Source organism: Propithecus coquereli, unplaced genomic scaffold (genome assembly GCF_000956105.1).
Source record: "Propithecus coquereli isolate 6110/MARCELLA unplaced genomic scaffold, Pcoq_1.0 Scaffold11, whole genome shotgun sequence".
NCBI classification, from domain to species: Eukaryota; Metazoa; Chordata; class Mammalia; order Primates; family Indriidae; genus Propithecus; species Propithecus coquereli.
In genome coordinates, this window is record NW_012134969.1 from 3,128,766 (window position 1) to 3,135,980 (window position 7,215).

Sequence of the window (7,215 nt, forward strand, 5' to 3'; positions counted from 1 at the left end):
TTTATTCAGAGCTCTGTTAAACTCTGCCGTGCTAGTTTTTAGGGAATATGGAGGAGAGACAATTCATTAAAACTAAAATATCAATATGTTTGTTTTAAAAACCTGATCTTTTGACTACCACATCGAATTTGAATGTCATCACAAAACATTTATAGGGAATGGAGATGATTTGTAGGAAAGAAACTCTAGAACTTGAATGCAAAGAACTTGACGTCCTTTATAGGACATGGGAGAGGGCAACTGTGTGAAATTGTAATTGGTTAAATTGTTTTGGGGGCTTCTTATGATTTTCTTTCAAAAGGTTGACATTATTGACATATATGTAAGAGATAATTTTGTGGTTTTGTTTTTAAGCATTTTTTTGAGATAACTGATGATCAATTTGACTTCCATACATACTGCATGAGAAAGATGACCCTTCGTGCCTATGTTGACCTTCTGAGATTAGAAGACATACTCAGAAGACATGCCTTTTATTTCAAGGCTGCTAGATCAGCGATTGAAATATATTTGAAATTGTTTGATAATCCCTTAACCAATGAAAGCAAACAACAAGAAATAAATTCAGGTAACTGAAAAAAGAACTTTCTTAAAAAGATCTGAAAAGAACACTAAATTTCAGAATGTCATTGGTGTAAACAGTACATGGAAAAGTATATTGTCAGGTCGATATGAAGACAAACATTAGATAACTGATAATGCCAAAAAATAAAAGTGTCTGAGGTGAGGGGAGGACTTAACAAAAGGAAGGTGATGATCTGTAGCTGATGCTTCTAAATTACCCTAATGGAATGACGTGCAGTTTTTCTTACTGTTATTTTCAGAAAGACCAGTTTAGGAAAAATAATAAATGTCTATGGGCTGGTTTAGTTTCTTCTTTTTTTATAAATTGTAATTAAAAACAGCTTTGAGCCACTTAGGGAACAGTGAAAATATCTGCACAGCTTTTTATTCACTAGAATGTTAACGTCTAGGAATATTTTTGAAATAGCATGGAAGCACATTTCTAATTTTTTGTATAGTGTTTATCATAGGTGTTTATGTGCATTTTCTCACTTATCCTTGGAATATTCCAAGAGGAGGCGAGTTGGTGATATCAGCCCCACTTTACGCAGTTAGGGACTTGACACTGAGAGGGCTGAAGTGATTTGCCTGACGTCATGTATTATGTAAGAGACAGAACTGGGCTAGGTTAGTTTTGGTTAATGCAGCATTTACTGGTTGCCTTTTGTGTGCCAGGTTTTGTGCTAGTCACTGCGAATACACTTTCTAAAAACTTGTATGTAGTTGCCTCCCCTCTCCCAGCCAAAAAAAAGGTATGCAGTTGGCCCTCTGTATCAGTTGGTTCTACATCTGTGGATTCAAGCAACCACAGGTCAAAAATATTTTTTAAAATGATTGCATCTGTACTGAACATACACACTTTTTTCTTGTCATTTTTTCCTAAACAATATAGTATAACAACTATTTACATAGCATTTACATTGTATTAGGCATACGTATAGACTTTAATAGGATTCACCAAAAAAGGATGTCATTATACGACAACTTTAAAGCAAAAGGAAGGTGAAAGATCTAAAGCTGATTTAGAGATAATTTGAAGCGTACTGCGGGAGGATGGAAGATGTGCACAGGTTATATGCAAATACTATGCCATTTTATATCACAGGCTTGAGCCTCCACAGATTTTGGTATCCTTGGCGGGTCCTGGCACCAGTCTCCCACTGATACTGAGAGACAACTGTACTAATAGCATGTATTGTAGAAGAATATGAGGGAAAATGCAAACATTGACTTAGGATTTTGTTCATTTGGATATCTGTAGAAAACCTGTCAGCCAAAGAATTGAAAAAAATGCTTAGCAAGCAGAGAAGAGCTCAGAAAAAGGCTAAATTAGAAGAAGAGAGAAAGCATGCGGAAAGGGAACGTCAACAAAAAAATCAAAAGAAGAAAAGAGATGATGAAGAGGAAGAAACCAGTGGTCTTAAGGAAGAACTTATACCTGAAAAATTAGAAAGGGTGAGATGAATTTACTGTCTTTGCTATTTGGTAAAATTTATGCTATTTGGTTCTGTTCTGGCCATTAACATGATTTATTTAAATCTATAAATCAGAAGCTATTTGCAATATTTCAAGCTCATTATGATAGCTGTCAATTACCTTTGAATGACAATACGAAAATTATACATAGAATTATAGTTGTGATAGAGTAATGGCCTTCCAAAGGTGTCTGTGTTCTAATCCCCAGAACCTGTGACTATGTGACCCTATATGGCAAAGGGGAATTAAGGTAGTACATGGAATTTAAGGTTGTGATTAGCTGACCTCAAGATAGGGAGATTAGCTTGGATTGCCCATGGGGGCGTAATTAGAAGGGGCCTTAAAAATGGAAGGGGTCACCAGAAGAGGTCAGAGTGATGTGATGTGGGGATTCAACCTGCTGTTGCTGGCTTTGAAGATGAGGGAGGGGACCACAAGCCAAGGAATATGGGCAGTCTTCAGAAGCTGAAAAGGGCATTGAACGGATTCTCCCCTAGAACCTCCAAAAGGGAATGTAGTCCTGCTGACACTTTGATATTTAAGCCCAATGAGACAGACCTGTGTTGGACATTTACCCTGCAGAATTGTAAGGTTGATAGAGTTCATGTTGTTTTAAGCCACTAAATTTTTAGCTGTTTGTTGCACCAGCAATATAATTGCCTATTAAATATGGAGTCATTTTACTTTATATGTCTTACTCAATATGTTTTAGCTACAAAGAGATAGCACCTCATCTCCAGGATTTTCTCACAGTGTTAATAGTTATTTTAGGACCAGATTTAGGGAAATATTTAGCTTTCTGGTTTCTTCACTGTAAATCTAGTACAGTTGACTCTTGAATAACACAGGTTTGAATGGTGCAGGTCCACTTATATGTAGATTTTTTTTTTTTTTTTTTTTTGAGACAGAATCTCACTCTTTTTGCCTGGGCTAGAGTGCCATGGCATCATCCTAGCTCACAGCAACCTCAGACTCCTGGGCTCAAGTGATCCTTCTGCCTCAGCCTCCTGAGTAGCTGGGACTACAGGCATGCGCCACCATGCCTGGCTAATTTTTTCTATATATTTTTAGTTGTCCGATTAATTTCTTTCTAATTTTAGTAGAGACGGGGTCTCGCTCTTGCTCAGGCTGGTTTCGAACTCCTGAGCTCAAACAATCTGCCCGCCTCGGCCTCCCAGAGAGCTAGGATTACAGGCGTGAGCCACTGCGCCCAGCCCACTTATATGTAGATTATTTTAAATAATTATGTTGGAAATTTTTTATGGAGATTTGTGACAATTTGAAAAACTTGCAGATGAACCACATAGCATAGAAATTCTGAAAAAATTAAGAAAAAGGTATGTCATAAATACATAAAGTATATGTGGATACTAGTCTATTTCACCATTTACTACCATAAAATATACATAAAGCTATTATAAAAAGTTAAAATTTGTTAAAACTTACATATTCAAACACTTCAGACAGTACAGGACACCATTCACAGTTAAGAGAAATGTAAACAAATGTAAAGATGAATATTAAGTCATAACTGCATAAAATTAACTGTATACATATTGTGCTATTGTAATAACTACGAAAATATACCTTCGGTGTTGCAGGTACCTCCTTAAAACACTGTATGGTGCTAAGCGTCTCTGTGTGAGCAGTTCATTTCTCCAATAAATTGCATATCTCATTATAAAGTGATCTCTTGAGGTTTTCACATATTTTTCATCATGTTTAATACAATATTGTAAACCTTGAATAATACCATGGGACCCATATGAAGTGCCATTAGGGATGCTGGTAGTGCTCCTAAGAAGCAGAGAAAAGCCATGGCATTACAAGAAAATGTTGAATTGCTTGATATGTACCTTAGATTGAAGCCTACAGCTGCCATTGCCTGCCATTTCAAGATAAATGAATCCAGCATAAGGACCACTGGGGAAAAAAAGGAAATTTGTGAAACTGTTGCTGTAGCTACACCAGCCAGTGCAAAATTTTACACGTTTTATGGAATACCTTTTTATCTCATGTTAAAAATGAAGCTTTTATATGGGTGCAGGATTGCTATAAGAAAGGCATGCTTAGACAAGTTAGTATGATTTGAGAGAAAAATGAAGCCATTAAAAGATAACTTAAAGCTAAAGGAAGGTGATGGATCTAAAGCTAGAGAATTTAATGCCAGCAAAGGGTTGCGTGATAATTTGAGAAAGAGTTTTGGTTTTTAAGGCTGGGTACGGTGGCTCACACCTATAATCCTAGCACTCTGGGAGGCCAAGGCAGCAGGATCTCTTGAGGTCAGGAGTTCATGACCAGCCTGCACAAGAGTGAGACCCCCATCTCTACTAAACATGGAAAAAATTAGCCTGGCAACTAAAAATAGAAATAAAAAATTAGCCGGGTGTGGTTGCAAGCACCTATAGTTCCAGCTACTCAAGAGGCTGAGGCAGGAGGATTGCTTGAGCCCAGGAGTTTGAGGTTGCTATGAGCTAGGCTAATGCCACAGCACTCTAGCCCAGGCAACAGAGCAAGACTCTATCTCAAAAAAAAAAAAAAAAAAAAAAAAGAGTTTTGGTTTTTAAAATGTCAAGGTATAACAGGAGAAGCAACTTCTGTTGACTAAGAGGCAGTAGATCAACAAGATGAGTTCCCAGATACTGTTAAGAAAATCACTGAGGAGAAAAGATACCTGCCTTAACAGGGTTTTTGTTGTTGTTGTTTTGTTTTTTGAGGCAGGGTTTCTATTCTGTTGCCCAGGCTGGAGTACAGTGGTGTGATCATGGCTCACTGCAGCCTTGAACCCCTCACTCAAGTAATCCTCCCACCTCAGCCTCCCAAGTAGCTGGGACTATAGATGCACACCACCATGTCCCACTGTTTTGGTTTGGTTTTTCTAGGGGCTGGAGGGCGTTGTATGGTAGAGATGGGTCTCACTATTTTGCCCAGACTGGTCTTGAACTCCTGGTTCAAACTGGTCCAAACAATCTTCCCACCTCAGCTTTCCAAAGTGTTGGGTTTACAGGTGTGAGCTACCATGCCTGGCGCTGAACAGGTTTTTAATGTAGACAAAGTGCCCTATTCTGGAAAAAAAAATGCAGAGGACATTTATTAGTAAGGAAGAGCAGTGAGCACCAAGATTTAAGGCAGGAAGTGATAGACTAACTCTGTTTTATGCAAATGCAGTCGGGTTTATGATCAGGAAGACCATCATCTAGTAAGCTGCTAACCCTTGAGCTTTGTTGCCCGGGTTGGCCCCAAATTCCTGGCCTCAGGCCATCCTCCCGCCTGGGCCTCCCGAAGTGTTGGGATCACCAGAGTGAGCTACTGTGCCCAGCCAATCCTTGAGCTTTGAAGGGAAAAGGTAAACACAAGCTGCCAGTCTTGGTTGTACAAAATGAAGGCTTGGACAACAGGAACCTTTTTTTCTGGAATGGTTCCATCAGTGCCTAGTCCCTGAAATCAGGAAGTACTTTGCCAGTAAGGAATTGCCTTTCAAAGTTCTTTTGATATTGGACAGTGACCCAGAACCTTGTGAGTTCAACACCAAAGGCTTGTCCCCAAACACAGTGTTTCTAATTCAGCCTGCAGATTAGGGATGCACAGTACTCTATGGAAAGGATTGCCAACACTGTGGAAGAGAATCCCGATAGAATATTACGAAAGTCTGGAAGGATTACATCATTGAAGATAGAGCCATCATCCAGCTTGAAACAACAAATTCCTGCTGGAGAAAACTGGGTCCAGATGTAGTACATGACTTCACAGGATTTACAACAGAACAAATCAAGGAAATCATGAAAGATTCTGGATAATGGCAGAAAAGTTGGGGAGGGCGGTGTGGCGGTGCAGGGTTTCAAGATTTGGATCTTGGAGAAATTAAAGAGCTGATAGACCAGAGGAAGTAACAGAAGACGTCTCAGTGGAGATGGGTGCTTCTGAGCGTGTGCCAGTCTATGTGGAAGAGGACGTAGAAGCAGCAGTGCCAGACAACAAATTGACATTAGATAATCTGGCTGAAGGTTCCAATCATTCAAGACTATTTTTGACTTTTATGACATGGACCTCTCCATGATAGGGGCACTGAAACTAAACAGTGGAAGAAAGATTGCTACCATATAGAAGCAATTTTAGAGAAATGAAAAAGCAAAACAATCAAATTATTATGTATTTCTGTAAAGTTACACTGAGTGTGCCTGCCTCTCCTGTCTCTTCTGCTTCTGCCTCTGCCACCCCTGAGAGAGCAAGGCCAACCCCTCCTCTTCCTCCTCCTCAGCCTACTCAACATTAAGATGACGAGGATGAAAACCTTTATGATGATCCACTTCCACTTGATGAACAATGAATGTATTTTATATTCTTTCTAATTTTCTTAGTAACATTTTGTTTTCTCTAGCTTACTTTATTGTAAGAATACTGTATGTAATACATATAACATACAAAATGTGTTAATTGACTTTATGTTTTTGGTAAGGCTATTAGTAAAGTTTTGATGGAGTCACAAGTTATATGTGGAGTTTTGACTGTACCCTTCTTCAAGGGTCAACTGTAGAAGTATTTTAAATTTCATTTAAAATTATATTATTTTCCTCAGAATTGGGTCTATAGAACACTAAGTTAATGCAACATCTCAGTGAATCATGTTTTATAATAGTTTTCCGAGATGTAGATTTATGGCTGAGACAATTAACTACCCACCAAAAGTTTGTGTTCCTCTTTCCAAAGTATAAATTATTCCTGAGAAGCAGCTACCCAGACAGGAACCACGTTTTCCAGCCTCTTTTATACTAGGCGTGTTGTTCATTCTTGCAAACAGATTGTGAATAGATGTGTAAATTGAAGGTGAACATGGTTAAGAAGTGAGTTACCTTGTCACCTCCTTTTTCTGACTGAGAGCTAGTTGGGAAGGACCAGGAATCTGGACCCAAGACTCACAGAATCAATATGTAGAAGACAGCCCACCTGCCAGCCAGCAACACCAACAATGAACTGTTACATGATTTAAAAAATAAACTTTTGGTTGTTTAAAGACATTGGAATTCTGTGGTTAATTCGTTGTAGTAGCTAGCATTACTCTAATTAAAAAAATAAAGGGCCTCAATATGTCAAGACTTGTTTTGTAGCTTTTGATTAATTACTCTTAAAATGGGTCTTAATTAGACTTAAAATGGGTCCTCATGATACTTTATTTTA

The 7,215-nt window shown here is 38.4% G+C and overlaps 1 protein-coding gene across 1 annotated transcript in view; it reads left to right on the forward strand.

The window, feature by feature from the left end:
- NAA16 (N(alpha)-acetyltransferase 16, NatA auxiliary subunit) overlaps positions 1–7,215 on the forward strand; it is a 63,432-nt gene that overhangs the window by 52,850 nt on the left and 3,367 nt on the right. The gene's annotated exons all lie outside the window — the stretch shown is intronic.